Below are 23,572 nucleotides of genomic sequence, written 5' to 3' on the forward strand. Positions count from 1 at the left end.
CTCCCTCCCACTGCCTCCCGCCTACCACAATCAGCTGTTCCGCAGCATGCAGGAGTCACTGGGGGGAGGAGCAGGGGCAGGGCACACTCAGGGGAGGAACTTGGCAGGAAGAGGCAAGGTGGGGGTGGAGTGAGGGTAGGGCCTGGGGCTGAGCATCCCCAGGGAAAGGAGAAAGACAGCACTGGTGTATAGAATAGTCTCAGAGAAAAGTTGACTCACCTCTGAGGCACCACTTCATGGGCATAGTAGACTTTCCTCATCTAGCACCCCTTGCCAACAGCCCTGCAGTGGTCAGCCTCCATCTTGTGACTCAGTTCTCCAGCCAGGTTACATTCAGAGTTTGTTGAAAAGCCAACAAAAACAAATGCCAGATCCCTCCATCCAGTCTGCCACCTTCAGTTCTGGACCCAGTAGTCCATACACCCTCTTCTCAGGGCTTCTAGTAATTCATATCCCCCTCTCAGAGGCTTTACACCACCTTCCCAGGGGCTGGTAGGGGAACCCAGGCTCACTCTCTACATGAGGTTCCAGTCAAGGAACCATGGACAAGTAGTCATGGTTTACGCCACAAGACTTCTTGCTCCTTAGTCTTCTTCCTATGAATCCTGTCAGCAAGCCTCTTCCATAGCCTCTCAAAATTCAGCCTTCTTTCAGGGGCAGGGCTCCTCACAGTACATCCCAAACCAGAAGTATAAATTTAAACTAGTTTCTGCTCTCCTCTGACTTAATCTTCCTTCCATGGTTCCTAAATGCCCTACAGGACACCTCCCATAGCTCTCTCCCTGGAAGTCAGGATTCTGCCCTTTTAATCAGGGTCCTCACCACTAGAGCCTGCTTCATATCTTCCCTAGCCTCCTGCCAGACTTTTCTATTTAGGAGAAGATCTCAGAGCTAACTCTCCCCCTACGGCATCCCTATCCCACCACAGTCTAGCCTCAGAGAGCAGCTATAAAGTTTTTCCCTATTACTCTTTTCTGCTCAGACTTCCTCTCTTTATACTAACCACTCAGCTCCTCTCCGAGCGGAGACTTATCCTTAATTGTGCCTGGCTCACCCTCCAGATGTAACCAGGTGGGTTATTGGCCTCTCTCACTCCAGTTAACTCTTTCAGAGTCAGAATGGGGTGCACACCTCAACATCGTTTTAGCGGTCTTGTAGGATGGAACCCTGAGCCTCTCATGGCTCAGTGCAGCCCTAAAGAACTGCTGCAAGGGATCATTTGGAAGAGTGGCAGGTTCTTACCACAAGAATAAAGGTGGTAAGTAGCTGCCCCTCCGCTTCCACACAACCACTGAATAGAAAGATCTATGTAGGTCAGTGTTGACTTAAGTCACAATCACATGTTCAAGTAGACATCTTGAATTCAAACACTCTAGAGTTCAGGGGCATTTGGATCCAGGGTTTTGGTTCTGGCCTGTGATAAAGACAGGGTCACCTGCAAAATCTCTTTCCTCACTTCCACTCAGTGAGTCCAGTGCTGTGTCATGCCCTTGGAGATTTTGCATAGATTGTCCTTATACTTCTAGCTCCATCATTCCAGATGCAGTGCAGGCAGTAGAGGACCCAGTGGGAGGCACTCTGTACTTCCCCCACTTCTGTTATTTGCATGAGGAACATTTTTATGGAAACTGAACTTTTGGTTTCTGCAGAGTTCATCCACTCCTGTTGTAAATTTTATTTGGTGGGCATTACCCAGGAATACAGCACATATGTATGATGCCAGTACATAGCCAATATTCATACTTACAAGAACGTTACATGTGTATAAACAGGATAATCATACTTAGCAAATCATAACTTTTCCACTGATGCCTTACATGACATACTTTGTACAAGATTTGTTGCAATTGTATAACAGTGGCAATTTCAATATCAGTGGTCATATTCAATCATAGCTAGGGCCCTACCAATTTCAGTCATGAAAAATGCATCACGGACCATGAAATCTGGTCTTCCCCCCATGAAATCTGGTCTTTTGTGTGCTTTTACCCTGTACTATTCAGATGTCACAGGGGACACCAGCATTTCTCAAATTGGGAGTCCTGACCCGAAAGGGAGCTGCAGGGAGATTGCAAAGTTATTTTAGGGGGGCTGTGGTATTGCCACCCTTACTTCTGCGCTGCTGCCTTCAGAGCTGGGGGGCTGGAGAGCGGCAGCTGCTGACTGAGGGCCCGGCTCTGCAGGCAGCAGCACAGAAGTCAGGGTGGCAATTCTATACCATCCCAGGCCATCCTTACTTCTGTGCCGCTGCTCGCAGCGTCTCTGCCTTCAGAGCTGGGATCCTGGGCAGCAGCCGCCGCTCTCCCACTGCCCAGCTCTGAAGGCAGCGCTGCCGCCAGCAGCAGCAGCTCAGAAGTAAGGGCAGCAGTACCGCAACCCCTCTGCAATAAGCTTTTGCGATCCTCCCCCAACTGCTTTTTGGGTCAGGACCCCGACAATTACAACACCATGACATTTCAGAGTGAAATCGCTGAAATCACGAAATTTACAATTTTTAAACTCCTAGAGCCGTGAAATGGACCAAAATGGACTGTGAATTTGATGGAGCCCTAAGCATAGCGCATCACAGGTGGAAGGATGGGAACAGTAGAGGGGGCTGCAGGGCGAGAGTGTGGGGCATTGGCAGAGCTGTGTGCAAAGCCCAGCACTGGAGTAGTGCTGGGGGTGGTGGTGCTGCAGGGCAAGACTGAGGGACATGGGCAGAGCTGTGTGGGGAGCCTAGCACTAGAACAGCAGTGAGTGCTGCAGATCTGGACTGTGGGGCATTGGCATAGTTTTGGATGGGGAAGAGGAGTTTGCAATGCCGTTCTCCTGGCCCTAGCTCACTCTGCCAGCAGGCTAAGATTCCGGTGGCGCCTATTTTTTCCTCCGGCTGACGGGACTTTCTTTCCCAACCTCGTTTGCTCAGTTGCCTGAGCACGGCCTGGTCTCCTGAAGTGGCAGATCCCATCTCTGCCACTTACCTGTCCCCGGGGTCCAGCATGGTGGCAGGTTCCTATAACAGAACAGCACCATCAGTGTCACACCTAATTACCACTCTCGAAGGAATGAGCCTATTAACGAACTGAGCTGCCACCAGGTCTGCATACCAATAAGGGAGCTGCCTCGGAGGATATTAATTAGGGGTGACGCTTTTAGGGCAAGTTCTACTTTCCTTCTTCGTGTCCCATTGGAGTCATGCTGTGCTATGTGAATACAATACAAAGACTAGATGGGGAGGGATGGGGACAGCCCAGTTCTGCATCAAAAGACTGGGCCAGAAAAATTACAGCACTAGCCATCCCTTTTAGGAGCTGCTGATACCTCATGGAAAACTTTGAAAAGCAGCATTTGTGATGGCAAATCATTGTCACCCATTGTATGCAGCAATCCCCATAGCAATCCAGCAGTGTCAGCTAGTGGTTAGTGCACATGTCCAGGAACCTGGAGCTCCTAAATTCTATTCCCAGCTCTGACACTGACTCCATTCTGTGACCTAGGGCAAGCCACTGCACATCTCTGTGTTCTATTTTTCCCTTTCTAAAATGAGGAGAACGCTGTGCTACCTCACATAAACACTGAGGAAGGAGGTGGGATCTACAAAAGAAATTAGGTGTTGCCACACTGAGCAACATGATACAGTGACTGGAGCAGGAGGACTGGACCATTGGTCTTCCACTTCCTAGGCAGATGTCCTAACTACTGGACTAAAGAGTTTCTCTTTCTTGTGTATTCTCTCTCTGGCCCCATAACTATTAATTGTTTAATCCACACTGGAACAGCTTCAACACAAAACAGTGTGGGGGTCTTATATTAGAGTATGCTACAGCTCAGTGGTTAAAGCCCTCTCCTGAGAGAAGGGAGAGCCCTTTGTTCGAATCCTTTTTTCCCCATCTGGAAAAATCTGGGTCTTTCCCCATCCCAGGCAAGTGCTCTAACCACTGGGCTAAAAATTATAAGGTGGGCACCACCCCCACCTCTGGATTTTGAATGGGACCCAAACTCATAGGCATGCTCAGAGGACACTTCCTGGATTGGGCTCTGCACGCAACTTGGGCAGCCAAATACCTGTCTTCCCCTGATTCATGGATTGCTCCAAGGCTTACGTGCATAGAAGGATTAGGGGCTTGTGGGGCCCTGGGCCAGAGCAAGTAGGGGGCCCTCCTCCGCCTTCTGTCTGCAGTCCCCCCCGTCTCAACCCCCTCCTCCCCCGCGGCGTTCCCACTGGGGAGTGGGGTCGGGGCACAAGGGCTTTCCCTGCTCCCTGGCAGGAGCACCAGGCAGCTGGGAGGAGAGGGGCAATCCCCCATACCCCGACTACACTCCCCGTCAGGAGCACCAGGCAGGCAGAGCAGGGCAAACCCCCGCACTCCAGCCCCGTTTCCTGGCAGGAGCACTGGGTGGAGTGGTTTGGGTGCAGGGGTGCCCCAATTGGCCAGGGCCCCTAGGCACGGGCCCCATTGCTAATCCACCATCGCTGACATGGGAGATAGGCTTGCAGATGCCTAGAAGGAGGCATCAGTACTCATGCTCAGAGGCAGAAACATAGGCACAGAGGGAATTTTTACCTTGAAAACTTAGCCACTGAGTGATTTCAGGTGCCTACAGGGTTCAACAGGAGTTTTGTGGATCATGGTGGAGCCAAAATTTTGGACTTAGGTGCCTAAATCCCAGACTTAGGCACGAAGTCTGGGGTGTAGGCACTTAAGTACCTTTGTAGATCTGGGCCTTTGCAATCTTTGGTGTCAAAGCTATGAACAGAAGGACAAATTCGATCTTCAGTTCCATCAGCACAAATCTGCAAAGTCAGCGGAGTTGGAGGTGTGTAGCTGAACCCCAAACCTGGACGTAGAGTTTAAAACACTTTACAAATTCCTAAGTATCGTAAAGGCCAGAGGATGGTTTCTGGTGGGAAATAAGCAGCAGGAGCAATGGAACTCTAAAGAAACGACCCTATTTACAAATTTATGTCACATCTTTCTTCCCTAAGGATCCTGAACGGCTTTATACATTATAGACGTGTGTCTGTATGATTCACACATCTCTCTAGATATGAATAATTTCACCCACTGCTAAATTGCAGCCACCCTACTTATTGTATTTCTAGTGCATTTCTCTCAAAACGAAGAGATACCATTAAGAATTGCCAGACTGAAAATCAGGCCGATGGTCCATCTAGTCCAGTAGCCCATCTCCAACTAAGATCAGTGCCAGATGCTTCAGAGGAAGGTGTAAAATCCCTGTAATGGACAATTATGCAATTAATAACCTACCTGTAAGGGAAATTTCATCCGAAATCCCATTAGTTAGTAATTGAGTGATGCCCTGAAGCATGAGGGTTTATATCCCTCATAAATTTTTATCTTTTCTAACGTAATTGTGGATGTTATTATCTATTTAAATGTCTAGTCCTCTTTTGAATTCTGCAAAGCTCTTGACCTCAGTGGTATCATGTGGCAATGAGTTCCACAGGTTAATGACACCATGTGTAAGAAAAGGATTTGCTTGTACAAATTTTAAATATGTTGCCATTTGATGACCCCTTGCTAAACCATTATCCTTTTATAATGCATAACTCTCCCAAACCTTACATTTCAGCTACTCTCTTAAAGAGGTCAGCTCCAGCAGCTAATTTCCAAAAGTGACTTGTTAGAGGTGACACAGTTAATGAGAAACAACCAGGTAAAGATGACAGCCTTTCCCTCTCCTTACAAATGGAAAGATTTTGGAATTAGTCTGCTTTTTTTCTGATGGTGAGCATTTTGTCCAGGATCTTATGGCTACCATGACCAACATGGTAGCTCATGGGCAGCCTTGCAACCAGATCCTCCAGCTTCTCAAGAAGCCAGCAGGACTCTGTCATTTGCTTTCTAACATTGACTTTGTCCTGGAATTTGCACTCTCTAGGGGTCCACTCAATCAAGTCCATGTTTGGCATGAAGTCTCACCTGCATCAAAAGGTCGGATGCAGAGAGACTCCTCCTTTTCTCCACATCTTAGTGTACTTGTGAGTCACCAGCAAACCAATCAAGTTGGTCCAACAACATTATCCAGTTAAATCTCTGTGATAAAACAAGATGGGGTGCTTTGGCTTACAGTTGGATTATGGATGATGCTGATTGTATTGTCTTTCTATACAGGTTCTTATCACCATAGTATCTGAGAGCTTTCTGGTGGTGCATGAAGTGATATGACTAATATCTCATGTGTGATTTGTTCTCTCTCTTCCTCTCCACAGGGGAAGAACTGAGTGTACAGTGTAGCATTTTGTTCTGGTAGGAATTTGCTTTTGCATTTGTTTGTTAACTGTACATGCTGATATGTGTGTAGGTTAGAGAGGGCAGGTTGGAGAAATGTGCCTTGCACTTGGAGCTGAAGGTGGTGAGGTTTGCGATGGCCCTCAGCTTCTGTGGGCATTCATGCCACAGTCTTTGACCAGCCCCCGTGTCTCCTGCACAGACGAGCTTCACCTTTGTGGTAGACAGTTCCTTTGCACCTGAGGAGAAAAACCTGACTAGTCATAGAATCATAGGACTGGAAGGGACCTTGAGAGGTCATCTAGTACAGTCCCCTGCACTCATGGCAGGACTAAGTATTATCTAGATCATCCCTGACCGGTGTTTGTCTAACCCGCTCTTAAAAATCTCCAAAGATGGAGACTCCACAACCTATCGTGAGCTTGAGTTTATGGTTGCTATTCCCCTCATCACATGAGCACAGGGCAGTCATGTGCTTCCAGGTTTCCTCCGAAAAAATCTGCTCCTGAATTCATGGGAGGGCTGGGGGTGATTTCCGAGTGGAGTCACTCCTTCTCTGGATGCTGCTAAGCCACCCATGCTGCAGATGACCTATTCCAGGGCTCCCACACCTACTTTGGAAATGCAAATTTTCTGTCTTTGGATTGGACCAGATGACACCAAACAATGAGCGTGTTTAAGAAATAAAACCTCCCAGGGGGAGGAGACCCAGAAGATCCTCTACAAATTCTTCACCTTTCCCCCACTTCAAATCACACAAGTGGATCCCTGTGTGGGACTAACACGCCCCGAGCTGTACTATCAATATACTCTGTGTGTTCTTCAGGAGCGAAGTGTAAGCATTTCCAGCAAATGCTCTTAATGGACGTTTGTTTGCCAAGTGATGCTGCCTTCTGCCTTCTTTGTGGTGACAAGAAAGCATCTTTGTTTAAATGAAAAAACAAATGGTAAGTCTGCAGACTCCATCACACCTTAACTTAGCAGCTCGGATACCCTGGGGCATCAGGGCTTGTGATGCGGTAAGGGGAAGAATTTTAATGGGATCCTCCTTTCAAAGGACTAGCGGCACTCCCCTGGCTTGGGCGAAGGTAATAGAGGTCTGTTGTTGGTATCCTTTTACCCTGCCTTCTCATTTCTCCCACAACTGAAACAAGAGAGGCCATGGCTGGTCTGTTTGCCTACACTGACACCATGTGCTTTTTGGTCTCCCCCCTAGTGGCTAGGCCACATAAAGCGATTTCTGAATCCACTACTGCCTCTGAGCTGAAGGAGCTGGTCCTTTAGCTAAAAGTAGAGGTTCACACTTTTAGACCCAGAGGGCCCAGGCTCAGTCCCTTCAATAACACATCCAAAGGTGCCATTACACCGTACACAAAAAGGGACCATAGACTTGCAGCCTGCCTCCATGTTATTTTAAATTGAGGTAAACAACCAAGCAAGGACCAAAGTCTTCTTCACAAGGGAGCGCAGTGTGTGCTTTCCCCGTAATGATCTGCATCTACCATGCCTCACAAAATGGTACCTTCTCCACGAGCTGGACAGGGGTAACATTCAGAAGCTATATAACTACAGTACTCGTGCCGCAATGGAGTGTTGAGTTGGTGGCCTCTGAAAATACATGTCCTTCTAGTATTCTGGTTGCCGGTAAAAGGTCCTCCCCCACTTCACCATCTGCAGCTCGGTTCACCAAAAGCTGAGACCCTTGCAGCAAAAGCTGATGTGAGGAGAGGGGATTGCAATGTGTTCACTAACCAGAGCTGGTGAGCAAGGGCCTTGTCTACTCCCATCGCTCTGCAAACCACTAATCCCTTGCTGAGTGCTGTCAGAGTAAAACGGTCTGGTCTCAGCACTTAAGGGATGCAAGTGAACCATGCTTAATGGCCTCTGCCCGGACTATGCAGCCTTGGACAGCTACAGGAAGCAGAATCCTTTGAATGGTCATTGATTTTTTTCAGTTGGGATCCAGAGTCTTCAGCAAACTAGGAAATGAATACACATTGAAAAAGGGGTTAGGAAGGACATCTGAGTCCTACCCTCAGTGGGGCTGTCTCTGTACCTCCTCCCAGCCTTAGAGTCCCCTCTATCCACACTGGGAGGGGCTGTCTCTGTAACTCCCCTCTTAGAGCCCCCTCTACCCACACTGGAAGGGTCTGTCTCTGTACCCTCCCCCAAGTTTCCTCTGCCCCATACTGGGACAGAATAACATGCCAGTCTTTGCAGGAAGATTTGCCCCAGCTGCTTTTCTAGAGAGTCCCTCTTTCCTTTCCAGCTGAAGCTCTGACACTGGGGAGCTCTACACTGAGTTTTATTTCTTACAGTCGTGGTGGAAAGTGAACATAAAAGCACTCAGTAAAAATAATCTGCAAAGTGAAACAATTCCTCCAGCTCGCTTCCAATGCCAGTAGATACTGGCATTTGCCTGCTTCTGCTGTCACTGCTTTCATGAATGAGACAGTCTCAGCCCACCACGCGTACAAGCCTATATTTCTGAACCCAGATGCCAGGAAGCAGAGCTGGAACCCAAAGCCTCTGCTCCAAACTGAGGTGCTTTATCAGATCCCCCTGTGACCAGGAGTAGACATTTCTCTGTGTAGCTGTCCAGAAAGGAATGTTGTTGCACAGGCTATTCACTGATTTATAGCACCCACTGCTAATCCTAAAGTGCTTTCCAACACCATAAACTATCCATGTTACAGGGATTAGAGGTGAGCAAATAATTCACACAATATCATTTATTCAATAAGTTTCATCTGTTTTTCTATTTGTGAACTGTCTGGAAACAGAAAGCCAAATTCCAGAATTTGTTCATTAGTCAAAATTGTCCATGAATTTCCTCTTGCCCTCCATGGACAGTTTGTTCTGAATAGCTTCAATTCAATGCTTGGTTGGCTTAACTGCAGCTGTCTTGTGTGCTTGCCTCCGCTCTGGATGGAAATTGGCTTTCAAATGGGAAATAATATTCTCAGTGAATTTCTTCCTCTCTTCACTCAACCCTGGTAGGATTTGGAACATTCCACCCAGCTGTGTTGGCTAAACAGGTCACAGCCACACCATAGGGCAGAAAGCAAAGTACAGCATATCCAGGGGCAATGTAGGAGACAGGATGGAAATACCCAATGGGACTGGAGCAAGACACCAAAGTTAACATTCTGACTCTTGCAAGCAGTGTGGGGAGATGTCCCAGTGGTTGGATGGCAGCATCTCTGGCAGTATGGCACCCTGTAACACGGTGCAGGGGTATTTATTCAGTAGTGGCTCAGGGAAGAGGGCTGCCTATTGAATCACTAGCACCACTTTCTACAGCAACCTGGGTGTGCCATGGCAGTGTCCCATCCAAGCCCTCACCCAGACCAAGCCATCAAAGCTGCTGTGATCAATCCCAATCCAAGGTAGTTCTGTTTCCTCTAGTAGGGTCACGTCTCAGATCCTCCATGAAGAAGAAACAGGGTTGAGCTTCCAGCTGTTGTCTGGACTAGCTTCCTCTTTCAGGATTGGCTTCAGGGGGTTAAATATCCAGCATCCTGGGGGGAGTTCCCTCTCTATAGCAAAAGTAGATGAAGAAGAACATAACATGTTGTAAACACTAGTTTGGAAGTTTGAGCTACTGTTGAACAAGCCTGCAGGCTTCTTTCTTCCCGTTATCTGTCTCCAGCAGATGTTCTTCACATCAGTTCACCGTGTTGCGGTCCCCGCTGCTGCCACTATTGCTGAATACAGCTGCTCCTCACGCCGTGGCTCCGAACAGCAGAGTCACACCTGCTGCTCTTCTCCTTCCAGCGTTCACTCTGCAGCATGCCAGGGTGGCAGCACCCTGAAAACCTAGTTGCGGCATTGAAAAGAGTTGTGTGTCTCTCATAACAGAGCTGCTTTGGCCAGGGTGATAGCTTTCACAGGCAGCTGTGACACCCGGCTTCTGAGGGCCTGGGCGTAGTACCTCAGCCCTCCCTCCTTGTCAGTGTGTATGTTAATTGCTCCATATAGCAGCTTCACTAAGGAGGTGAAAGTCCTAGGGGATCTTCCTTGTAAACATTATAAAGACCTGCTGAGCTGTAGTATTCAGACAAACTCATGGACATTGAGGTGACAATGATTATAGCTGGTCAGAAAATGGAGGTTTTAACATAGACAATTTTGACTTTTTTGATGGAAAACCCAAACCCCCCCAAAAGAGAAGAAAACTAAACAGAAGGCAGTCAAAAACAAACCAATCAATAAATACATTCAGCTGAAAACTGCCACACACACAAAGAAGTTTTCGACTGAAAAATTATTTTTCCCAAGCAAAACAGACAGTTTCCATGAAAATTTTTGTTTAGTCAAAAACCCAATTTTCCACTGAATATTATTATTAATAATAAATAATATGCCCAGCAATTGAGCAGCCCTTGTAATAATGAACGATCCCTTTCAGACAGCGATCCCAAATTGCTTATGGCCTATGGACAAGAGAGGGGTCTCAACAATATCTGCCAAGCCCAGCCACTGCTCTTTCTGGCCACTGCTAAAAACCTCATCCAGGCCCCATCATCTGATGACTTGACAACTGCAACCTCTCTGACCCCGAACCTCTCACCCACCCCTCCCTACAATCTATCCAAACTGCTGCCGCAGAAATCTTCCCCATCACCAGCTGTCCTGACCCCATCAGATCCTTTCAGTGGTTCTCCTTCTGCTTCCACATCTAATTCAAGAGTCTTGTCCCTACCTTGAGCACCCATCACCCACCTACCTCTCTGTTCTCATCTCTTTTCACTTACTCTCCCTCAGAGCCCCTCTGCTCTGCTTGAGCCTCACAGCCAAGCATCCTTTGACCCATCATCCCTCTCCAAGAGCTTCCCTGTCCCTGAAACTGCCTCCTTGACTCCATCTGTCAGGCCAGATGGCCTCCATCCTTTCATCCTTCAAGTGTCTCCTGAAAACATACACCTTCCACAAAGTCTGTCATACTCCTTCCCCAAGCCCTCTCCTCAAAAGAGCAGGAACAAAAGCAAACGCCTCCTACCCCAAAACACGGAACCAGCAAGGCACGTGCCTGACTGGTCTGCTCGGTGACAATACTTCCCATTGTCTCTTTCCCACACCCTTTATCTGCCCATTTTTTATTGAGGCTGCACGCTCCCTGAAGCAGTAACCTGATCTTCATCCATACATAAACTCCCCAACAACATTTTTGGGCACTACAAAAAGAATAATAACTTCACCCAGTCCTGAAATGCAGCCTCCTCCGGGGTGGAATGCAGTAGCTGGTTAACAGTGTACCGCAATGCTACACAACAGTGTAGGGCAGGAAGTGAGGGAGACTCCTGTAACTAGTTAACAATGCAAGAGGGTGTTTATGGAGGCAGAATAATTATTCTAACTGCAGTTTTCATTTTGCCAGGCCATCTGGGGTCATGGCCCTATTCTTGTGAAAAGCATGATGGGATTTTTATAGCCAGATCCAGAGCAAACTTTACACCCCATTGCAAAAGACAGCACTGTGACCAGCACAGCACCCCCTTGCATCACAGTGTGGGGTGGGGGAGCGGTGCTAACTCAGAGGAATACCACGTATTGGATCACCAGTAGCCCTTTTCTGCCTCACGACTCCCCACACTGGGCTGTTGCATTCCAGGCCATCTCAGGCAGAGCAGCGCCCCCTTCTGAACCTCCATCACCACTTCCAGTATCACCCTGGGTTTTTTTTTCCCCCTTGTGACCTTGTGCGATCTGAAGGTCACAACCCAAAGTGGTGTGAGGGCAGGGAGGTGTGCCGCACTTTACGACACAGGGTTAAGGGAACGATTGCCAAGCCATTGTACTGGAACGGAAGAAAAAGGTGTGTTGCTGGCAACACTTTTTCTTCTGAGCTTTTCAAAATGATAAGAGTCAGGAGAGATTTAGCTTAAATTAGGTTTACAAATAGCCCGGTGAATAGGGAAATGAGCTGCATATGCTGCATGTTAAAATGTCACCACCACGCAGCCCAATGTGACTGGGAATTGGAACGGAGCCAGGACCTGAAGATTAGGTGCAAAATGCTGTCAGTCAGGAGCAGGTTGGAAGGTAGCTCTGGCTGCTGCTTGGCACAGGGTGTCAAACTGCTTGACAAGGCTGCCCCCCGGTGGCAGTTTCTAGCCTTTGTTTTTTGCTTGGAGAAGTAACCTGAGGAGGAGAAGTATTAATCCTAGCCTGGCACAACACGGGACCGAACAGCAGAGCCAGGAGCAGGAGGCCCCGGAGAGTCACAGTGGCCACCGTGATAAAAGGTGTGTCTAGGTGACCATGAAAGAAATGGTGATTTTCAAGGTTTAAAGTGCGGTAATGGTCTGGAGGAAAAGTCTATTAAAATGACAACTTGGTGCTCTCTATTTATTCCCTGTCACAGAGATTTATTCTCCATCCAAAGAAGATTTTTCCTAGCTGCTGCCACTGCAGGCTCCATCTGGCAGCTGAACATAAAGCTGTGGGTTTTAGTCCTTTTAATAAGCGAACGTGCTGGTCGTGGAAGCTGCTGCTCTGACAGCCCTGGAGACTGAAGACTTCTATCCACAGGAGAGGCACAGTATCATAGCTAGCTTCCACCACACCTGCCCCTGCCTGTGTGCCTCCGTCTTGGCCGCAGGGACCCCTGTAGGGCTCGGCGGGTAATTTGATTTTCATGGCCCATTCAGTCCTTGGCCTCTTTGCTGAGTCTGCCAGCTGGTGGGAGGGGCACTTAGAGTCAGTTGGCTATTTTCATGATTTGTTACCATCCTCCACGGATGGTGCATAAGATGAAAGCTGATCAAAAATCCCATTAACTCCCATTTTAAGGAGAGATAGCTAGAACCAGGCATAATCGCCCCCTACACTCCTTCAAAGACTTCACTAAAAGTCCTACTGCAAGTGATTGGGACTCAGAAGTCTTAGCCTGTCCTGAAGCCTGCCTGCTGGGGAATGGGACAAAATGCCCAGGACTAAAGCCTATGGGAAAGCAGTTCCCTGATAGATGGGACTATCAGACATTGAATGGGGGAAGATCATCTAGGAATCCTCCATTCTGAAATAAGAGCCCCCATCCTCCACAGTGGCTGGGTAGAGGGATTCAGCTTCTACACAGAGTCCCTCCTGAGGCAGGGAATCCTGGAAATAAAGAGGGAATCGCTCTCAGAAGTGTCTGTTCATGGTTGGCTTCCTTCCTAGCGTCTGCAAGAATCGAGCACCTGCAAGCACGTAAGGTAGCATATATGTGTGGCCTATAGGGTGACCAGATAGCAAGTGTGAAAAATCGGGACAGGAGGTGAGGGGTAATAGGGTCCTCTATAAGAAAAAGTCCCAAATATCAGGACTGTCCCTATAAAATTGGGACATCTGGTCACCCTAGTGGCCTAAGAGGCACATAACCGATTCTAGATGCATATTTTGTCGATAAACTGAAAACCTTTGGCAACTGAAACCTGAAAGTTGTCAGCTTTCAACAATATACTACCAAAACAAAAGGTTCAGTTTTGGGAGGTTTGATGAAAACCAGAAGAATTCCATGAAAAATAATGATGAAAACAAAGCATTTATTTTCTTTGTCATTTTGCACGGAAAATAGAATATATTGTTTTGCCTCGCTCGAGAGGCCTTATAGTTACGGTTGTGGAGAGGGACTCTTGAAACCTAGCTTTAATCCTTGCACTTCCACAGACTCTCTGTGTGACTGAAGGCCAGTCACTTAGTCTGGAACTCAGTTCCTCCTCTGTACAATGGCACATCCCTACCTCAGAGGGGCCTTGTGAAGAGCCGTCTCTTAATTATGAGGCACAAGAGCCATCTAAGTACTTTAGCTAGGCAGCTAATATAGCTAGTAATGGGTTAAGGAGCCTTTCACCTTGTTTGTTCGGTGATTGAACGCTGTCACAGGCAGATAGCTGTTCACAGCCTGTGCGAATTGAGCTTATGGTTTCAGTTCTGGGAGCTTGCATTTGTACCCTAGAAAGTACTGCCGCTAATTAGGCCCCTTACTACAGTCTAAGCCAAGAGGTCAAGGACTGATTGGGCCAGGGAGAGTAAACCCTTCCCTGGCTGTTGAAGGCGTCCTTTCAGGAGTGGTGAAACTAAATGACCCAGTTCCCCGAGCTGGTCACAGTTTGGAGGGGTAGACTCAGCCTTCTGATTGGTTCTAGGGTTTTGCCCCAGTTTCCTTAGATCTCCAAGACACCTGGTCACCGCACCACTAGGCCAGAGCCAGGGAATGGGGCACTGCTCCTTTAACAGGAGGGGGTTCCGAGTCAGATAGCCGAATGGTCTCTGAGCCACTGTGTGACAGGGTATTCACCCAACAGGACCAGACTGGAAGGGGTTAAGCTGGCCAGGTAGGCCAATTAACTGCTCATGCTGCACCTGGAGGAGCAGCCTGGGAGCAGGGAGTTGATTAAAGGAGGCTCAGCTGGGCAGAAATAGGCAGAGCCTATAAAGCCCAGGAGCTGAGCATAGACAGGGCTATGGGGAAAGAGCAGTCACTGTAGAAGAGGGAGGTGTATTTAGGGGCTGCTAGGAAAGGATACAGCCATTCTGTGAGAGAAGGAAGTTGATTTGGTACTCCCAGAGGGGGCAGACAGAATAGGGAGCAGGGAGGGCTGAGAGGGTAGAGCTCCTGGACTGGCACCTAGAGTAGAGGGTGGGCCTGGGTTCCCCTACTGGACATTGGGGCAGTGGCATTATCAGGGCAGCCTGGGAGAAGGCTGCCTGCGACTGTTTTCATAAAAAGATATTTTGGAGTAACCCTGGCAGGGGAACCAAGGCTGGTGACCTGGCTGGAGGGCTGAGTCATGAAGAGGATGCTGTGGCTCCTGGTGTGTGGCAGGCCTGCAGAGTGAGGGGACAATAGGAGAAGCACCACCTGAAGAAGGTACACCAACTGGTAGAACTCCATCCCAGGATGGACAACTGGAGGGTCCAGTGTAGTGACTGGACCCTGTCTCATACTGCTCCTTGACCTTCAAGAGATGAATGACAGAGGTGAGGGAGCAGAGAGCTGGGGCTTGCATGGGGTTGGGGGGGTGAGAACAAGCAAGGAGCATAGCAGGAGGTTAAGGTGTCCTGGTACTCAGGCAAAAGGCAGTAGTAGCAGAGCCCCACGAAGTGCACGTGATGTGCTGAGGAAGTGGCAGTTATAATGAATTTATTTTAGGGGGCAAGAAATGGTTGCTTTATTGATCAAGGGTGGAACTGATTTATTGGGGGATGAAACTGACTGTTTTTAGGGGAGGATTTTTCAGATTTTTTGGGGCTGGCAATCTTGTCCTTGGTGTTTTGGGGTATGGGGGGGAATCATACATAGTTCTCATGGGGGGGGCCACTCTAACCCTCAAGCTACCTCCGTAGGCTACCACCAGGAATAGCTCCTGCTATCTACAAGGCTCTCATTCCCAGCATCAGCTTGCCCTAGGGACCGGTATTGGTGAGAGGGATCTTTGGGCTACTCTGGGCTCAGCACAAAAATAAGAGAACTGGGGGAGGCAAAGGGGAACTGGCAAAAACCAGGTGTCAGAGAGAACTGGGGGGGGGGGGGAGGAGGAGAGGAAGCACACAGGCAGTGGCGGATTAGCCACTGGGGCAATGGGGCCTGTGTCTGGGAGCCCCTGGAAAAATGGGCACTCCCATGCCCTGACCTGCTGTGCCCGGTGCTCCTGCTGGGGAGTCGGGGAGGCCTCTGTGCCCTGACCCCATTTCCCTGGCAGGGGCACTGGGGGGGTGCACTTGCTGTGGCCCAGGGCCCCACAAACCCCAAATCTACCTCTGCACACAGGGAGGAGTTTGAGGGAAGTAAAGAGAAGAAATGCAGGGAATGAGGCACAGAAGATTGGGCGGAGGAGCCTGGAGAAAGGCACAGGAAATTGGCAGAGGAAGGGGAGAGAGTGGGAGAGGAAGAAAGCAAGAGGGGAGCCCATTAGCACTAGGCTGAAGAAAGCTAGTGCAAGTGAGAAGCAAGAGAAAAGAACTCCCAAAAGGGGAGGGACACAGGCAGGGGGAGACACAAACAGAGAAAAAGACATAATGGGGCAGAGGGGGATACCATGGTGGGGGAGGGCTGGAGAAGAAAGGCAGAGGTGCCAAGGCAGGAGAGGGTAAGAGCCATCCATTCAGGATGGAGGCGCATAGGACAAGGGGTGCTGTGCCATAGGGATTTGTTTTGAAAAGACAGTCACTGTAGGGATGAGGCATGTGAGTGGAGACAGCACTGTGGGGGCCGGAGCTGTTCTGTGGAGAGGGGTGTTTAGGCTGGTACCATCTGTTGGAACTAAACCACTTCGAGAATCTCCCCTAAGGTGTCTCCAAACTCCACTCAGAGTTCTTTGGTGCTACATGGCCAGCACCTAGGAAAGCTACTAAGGGAGGGTCTTGTTTAGTTCAATTGGCAGGGGTCTGGGCAATGGAGTGGGCTTAGCTTGTATCCCTGGTAAAGACTGACGTCTGCATGCATGCGATTTCATCAGATCGGTATACACTGTGGCTGACGCAGAATCAATAGCCGTCCTGGTTCTGCTGCATGAAACAGCCATTCTCCTTTAGCCCTAGTGACTGGGCATGTCAGAAGTCCATTTTAACTCCCAACCCTGCAAGCCCCCGGTAACACGTGAGCTATGGCCCCACATGTTGGGGCTCTGCTTCCGCCTGTGGAGAGCTGGTGGACTTAGCTCATGTGACACTGGTGCAGTTTTAATTCCTGACTTGCTAGGTGACTTGCACAAGCACTTCATCTTAGTGCCTCAGTTTCCCTCTCCAATAAAATGGAAAGGGGGAGGAATTATAAAACAATTTTCAGCTCTGGAGCTGAAAAGCAGTGTTAAGTATGATTGTTAATCCATGAGCCTCTGGCGGGGAGGGTCTATATTCTCGCCCTAGATCAATGCATGTGGAACTTGTATATGAAAATATAGCTCCTTTCTAGCCTGCTTCCCCAAGAACATAAGTGTTATTTCACCCTTCTACTTCAGAGAAGAAAGCTGCAATCTCCTCTTAAGTCTAAGGAGAGAGAGGGTGGGTTAGCTTAGGGTGCGTTTTACTACAAAGTCCAACTGTGGCCATGGAGAACACACATTGCTCCTCTTTGGTTAGGAACCAGCTGCCTGGGACCTAATTTTGCCTCTTGCAGAATGTGAGTAGCTCCTATTGATTTTACTGGAAGTTACCTGTATCCTAGGGGGTGAGAGCAAGGCTCCCAGGGAGTATTTGACTCAGTGGGTCTAATTAGGTTGGCTATTAGGAAAAACTTTTTCACTAGGAGGGTGGTGAAACACTGGAATGCATTACCTAGGGAGGTGGTAGAATCTCCTTCCTTAGAAGTTTTTAAGGTCAGGCTTGACAAAGCCCTGGCTGGGATGATTTAATTGGGGATTGGTCCTGCTTGGAGCAGGGGGTTGGACTAGATGACCTCCTGAGGTCCCTTCCAACCCTGATATTCTATGATTTGTTCCTGTGTAAGCTATGTGAACAGCTGAGTTTGGTATTTTATAGTCCAACTGGGTTTGGGACTAAGGATAGGAGCGATGGGAGATCTCTCCCTTATAGAACTTGCTTAGGACCAACTCCCAGCACTTCTTTACTGTGCCTTTCCTAATTTCTGGGCAAATGGGCTAATTAGCCTCGGAGCTCTCTCCAGCCCATCCCCAGTCTATGAATTAGGCACAGCTTTCATAGTCAGGTTTACTCCCAGGCAACTAACTGGGGCTTCAGTGACCAGAGTGCTCGTTCAGCTGCTGTTGCCCTGCCCTCTCTCAGTCCCCATTTTCCAAACAATCCAGCCACTCACCTGTGTTCTCAGACTCTTCGTTGAACCCTTGCAGAAAACAAATGACTTAGTAGTGTGTGGCCTGTTGGTGAATAATTCATGAACAGCAAAACTTCTTTGGGGAAAAAAAATCTAGGTGAAAGACAATATATCCAGCTCCAATTCCAAATGCTCAGTTTTATTAAATCCAGGCCTTGGTTCTAATTCTCAGGCATACAGCATAACTGATAGGAATTGTAACGCTACACAGTGGTGGGGGTCATGTGGCTAACAAGTCCATTCATAGAGAAGGTCAGTTAAATACACAAACTGTGGCTTTGGTAAGTCACTCAGGCTGTGCGCTACACTTATTGTAAAACATAGCCTAACTGTCAGACCACCACTGAGAGCATGTCTGTCATATGCCTCTGGCTTCACTGGCATGAACAGAGATGATGCTGGGGCCTAAATTCAGATCACACAGTTTCAAACACACCATTTGGGTCGGGTTTTTTTTGGTTTGGGCCATTATTAAGATTGGGGCTATTTGTAAATTCAGATCTAGAATCAAGCTCAGATTTCAAATACCCCTCAAGCACAGGGTGTTCACAGGTTGGAGCTTGGGTTGAGCCTGTATTCATAGATTCCAAGGCCGGAAGGGACCATTTTGATCATGTATAACACAGACCATAGAACTTCTCCTCCAAAATAGGAGCAGATCTTGTAGAAAAACATCCAATCTTGATTTAAAAATGGTCAGTGATGGAGAACCCACCACAACTCTTGGTAAGTTGTTCCAATGGTTAATTACTCACCACTCAAAATTTACACCTTATTTCCAGTCTGACTTTGTCTAGCTTCAACATTCAGCCATTGGATCATGTTAGACCCTTTTCTGCTGGACTGAGGAGCTCATTTAAATATTTGTTCCCCATATAATTACTTAAACTACAGTCATCACCCCTTAATCTTCTTTGTTAAGCAAAATAGATTAAATTCCCTGAGTCTATTGCAAGAAGCCATGTTTTCTAATCCTTTAATTATTCTTCTGGCTCTTCTCTGAACCCTCTCCAATTTACCAACATCTTTCTTGAATTGTGGGCACCAGAAGTGGACACAGAGTTCCAGAAGTGGTTGTACCAGTGCCAAACATAAAGGTAAAATCTTTAATTCTACTCAAGATTCACCTGTTTGTGCATCCCAGGATTGTATTAGTTCTTTTGGCCACAGCATCACACTGGAAGCTCATGGTCAGCTGATTATGCACCATGACCCACCAAAACTTTGGAGTTCCTGTTTTTCCCAGGACAGTCACCATCCTGGAAGTATGGTCTACATTCTTTGTTCCTGGATGCATACCTTTACATTTAGCCCTATTAAAAAACATAATGGTTGCTTGTGCCCAGCTTACAAATGATCCAGCTCACTCTGCATCAGTGACCTGTCCTCTTATTTACCCCTCCCCCAATTTTTGTCTCATCTGACCACTTTAAGTGGTGATTTTATGTTGTCTTCCCAGTCTTTTTATTAAAAATGTTAAATAGTGTAGGGATGAGAACCAATCTCTGTGGAATGCACCCAATTCCCTGTTTACAGTTACCTTTTGAGACCTATCAGTTAGCCACTTTAATCCATTTAATGTCATGTTAATTTTATATTCTAGGGTTTTTTAAATCAAAATGTTGTGTGGTACCAGGTCAAACACCTTACAGAAGTCTAAGAATATTACATCAACACAATTACATTTATCAACTGAACTTGTAATCTCAGCCTAAAAAAGGGAAAAAAAAATCAAGTTAGCTTGACAGGATTTATTTTCCATAAACCCTTGTTGATTTGCATTAATTACATTGCCCTCTTTAGTTCTTAATTAATCAAGTCCTGTATCAGCTGCTCCATTATCTTGCCTAGGATCAATGTTAGACTGACAGGCCTATAATTATTCGTGTCGTCCCATTTACCCTTTTTAAAAATTGACACATTAGCTTTCTTCCAGGCTTTTGGAACTTCCTCAGTGCTCCAAGACTAAGTGAAAATCAACATTAATGGTCCAGTAAGCTGTTCAGACTGTTCTTTAACTCGCATCCAAGAGTTTTATCTGGATCTGCTAATTTAAAAATGTCTTTAGTAGCTTCTGTTTAACATCTTCTTGAGATATTCTTGGAATAGAAAGAGTGCTATCAGCACCATATGATGAGACTATAACAGCTGTTTTTCCACAAGTACAGAACAGAAATTTATTGAACCCTTCTGCCTTTTCTGCATTATTGGTCATGATTCTACCATTTCCATCTAGTAATGGACCAGTTAACATTCTCAGGATTCTTTTTGTTCCTAATAAATTTTAAAATATCCTCCTTAGTGTTCTTAACTCTGCTGACCATATATTTCTCCTTGTCTCTTTGCTGCCCTTATCAATTTTCTACAATTCCTAACTTCAGATTTATATTCATTACTACCAACTTGCCCTTCTTCCATTTGTATTTTTATAGCTGCTTTCACTTTCCTCTAAACCAAGCAATTTAAAAAAACAAAACACAAAAAAACCAGCACAACCTTCTTCCTTGATTGTGACTTTTTGAGCATCTAGTAAAGTGTTCTTAAAGGATTCCCAATGATCATTCTCATTTTTCTGATTAAATTCTTCCTCCCAGCTGATTTGGTTCATAATTGTTTTCAGCTTTGTGCAACTGGCCCTCTTAAAGCGTGCTCTGTGTGTGTGTGTGTGTGAGAGAGATTACTGATCTGGATTTTATTCTACTTGTACGTTATAAATGTGATCAAGTCATGATCTCTTGTACCTAAGCTACCATTAATTTTTAGTTCTCTGATCAGTTCCTCTTTATCTTAGGACAAGGTCTGATATAGAATTCCCTTATGTTGGTTCCAAGACTTTTTGAGTTAGGAAATTGTCATCTATTATGAATAGAAATTCAAAGATGTTTTAGTACTGGCAGCATGAGACTGCTGCATATGTCACTCAGATTGAAGTCCCCCATGATCACCCAGCTTTTTTCCCTACACATTGTAGACAGATGCATAATCATCCTGTTCCCTAGTGTGACTTGATGGTCTGTAGCAGAAACCAACTAGTACTCCATCTTGTGTTTTATCTATTAGGAAATTGATCCGTAAACATTTGAGATCAAACCTAGCAGGCTCTGGATACGAGAGAAAGATGTACAATATTGATTCCTGGTCTGATTCAAAACCTAAAATGTATTTTCTGATTCCAGTTCAAATGCAGATAAAATTTTATAAGATCAATTGATCGTAAGATTTCTGCCTTTGGGAACAGCATTTCATAAAGAGAGTTTAAGAGTCTGACTGTCAAATCTGAACCAGAACTCCAGTCCTGTTCTGGTTTCCAGTTGATCTGGATCCAGCTCTGGACACAGCCTCCTCACCAAGTCTCTTAAGAGTTATAAAGGGGAAGCCACCCTGACCTAGAGCAGCTGGGCAGGCAAGCAGGTTAGCCTCTTCATTTGCTCTGAGTCCTGTACACATCTTCCATGGCAGATGTGGAAGATTCAGGCAGAGTAGGGATGCAGGTCCTTTCTCTGCTCTCCCAAACTAAAGGGGTAGGGCAGAAGTAGAAAAAATCAGTTCCCTTGAAGCCAGAAACACTGGTTAGTAACAATACCTAGTTCTTATATAGTGCTTTTCATCAGTAGATATTCAAAGTGCTTAACAAAGGAGTTGAGTGTCATCACCCCAATTTTACAGATAGGGACACTGAGGCACAGAGAGGGGACATGATTTGCCCAAGGTCACCCAGAAGGCCAATGACCAGTGTTCTCCTGAGTCCCAGTCCAGTGCTCCATCCACTAGGTCACACTGCCTCCCTACATTGCACCTAAAACCAGGAATCTCCTGCCAGCACTGAGGGGTTTAGCAGCTGTGTATTGTAAGGTGGCTGGTCCCTGTCCTTTACTTCTAGAACAGGCAGTCCACAGCCACACCCACTGTGTGCTCTTTTCCCACCTTAGTTTCCCAGCCATGGATTGATACATGGCAGCTGAGCCACACAGACTGGAGGCAGGTATCTGGGCCAGCTAGGTTTTCTTTATCCTGCCTCTTAGACATTGGTATCCATCAGCCCCAAGCTGCAACATTCAGCACCTGCTCCAGGCCTGATCATCAATAAGGGTTGGGGATGTTTGGACCGAGGCTTTCATTTAGCCCATTATAGAGAAAGGGACCAGCTGTGAAGCTGAGACCTGGTCATTGTTCGCTCTGGGTGCGGGGGGAACCACATACTCAATCCCCTGTGTAAATCACCAGGGACCATAGCACTATGTGCAGGTGTTAAAAAATAATCCGTGTAAAAGTTTGGGGCGTTCAGATTTGGACTTCAATCTCGTCTCCGCTTACCATGCCCAGTGGGAATAGCTAGGATAGGAAGTGAAACTGAGCAACACTCTGCATCCTTTGACAAATGATGAGGAAAGCTGGTAATGGCAATGAGCAAGCCTACTACTGGTACAGAAACACTGGCTTGGTGAGGAACCTGCATCTGATACAATTCCTCATACTTCCAGCAGGTGTCATCATAGAGCTGTTGAAAAGGCTAGATCTGTGCCCCAAATCCAGAAAGAGGGAAAATAAACCTTAATGACACAATCTTCCTTGGACCACAGTGCACACACAACTTCCTAGTAACCAAGAAGGAACCACCTGTCCCAGACAAGCACACCTGTCTTTCATCCATATCACTACTCTGTGGTAACATACAATAGATTTGGAAAATAACCCACTATAGCTGATTGGACTTGGCAAATGCCTCAAACACATGTGAGTCACAGGTTGCCTGCCTTCTTCCTGATCTCTCTCGTGACTGTGTACGTACAGTACATACTCACCCCTCTCCAATGAACGGATACAGAAAGCAGACTGTCGCTTCTGTTTGTCTGCTGCCCTTTTCATGCCTTAGCCCCACCAACCCTGCATTAAGTGCTCTCTGCCAGCTTTGTCCTTTATATGATTTCATCCTCCTCACTATTTCTGGGAAGGAAACCTAATCACTGAGCTAACCTAACACCTACATCCAGACATCCCGAATCTGTGGGCAGCTCGGATCCACATCGAATGTGAGCATCGCTCATACTCCAAGCCCTTTTATGAAGGCTGTAGAATTAGTCCTCATAACCCCTGTGTGATTATTCACTTCTAGAGCCCATTAATCACATGTTAGTGGTGGAGAAACTGAGGCACAGAGAAGTGATGCTTGCCCAGGGTCATCCAGTGACAGTGAGTCAATGCCTTAGGCAGTAATAGGACCAAGAAGTCCTGACTTACATTCAGGCCTGCAAGCAACACATCTCTGAAATGCTATGTCTTGCATTTCTAGAAGGCATTTCATCCCAAAGCACTTTGGGATTTTTTCCGTGTGTGCCTGACAAAGTTCCTTCCGGTGGCCAGATCAGCATTTCACTGGCCAAGAATACACATTTGTATTGTGCTGTATTACATGAGTCTTGTCTCTCTATCCTCAGTGTTACATCATAGGTGAAAGAATCCAGTCCCAACAATTCTCTTAGCATATTTCTGTGATGCTTTCTATTCCTAATTCTGTGGCTTTGTCTAATACTGCACTGGCCTTTCTATGCGGCCACTT

The sequence above is a fragment of the Lepidochelys olivacea genome (genome assembly GCF_965140295.1).
Source record: "Lepidochelys olivacea isolate rLepOli2 genome assembly, chromosome: 1".
Taxonomy (NCBI): domain Eukaryota; kingdom Metazoa; phylum Chordata; order Testudines; family Cheloniidae; genus Lepidochelys; species Lepidochelys olivacea.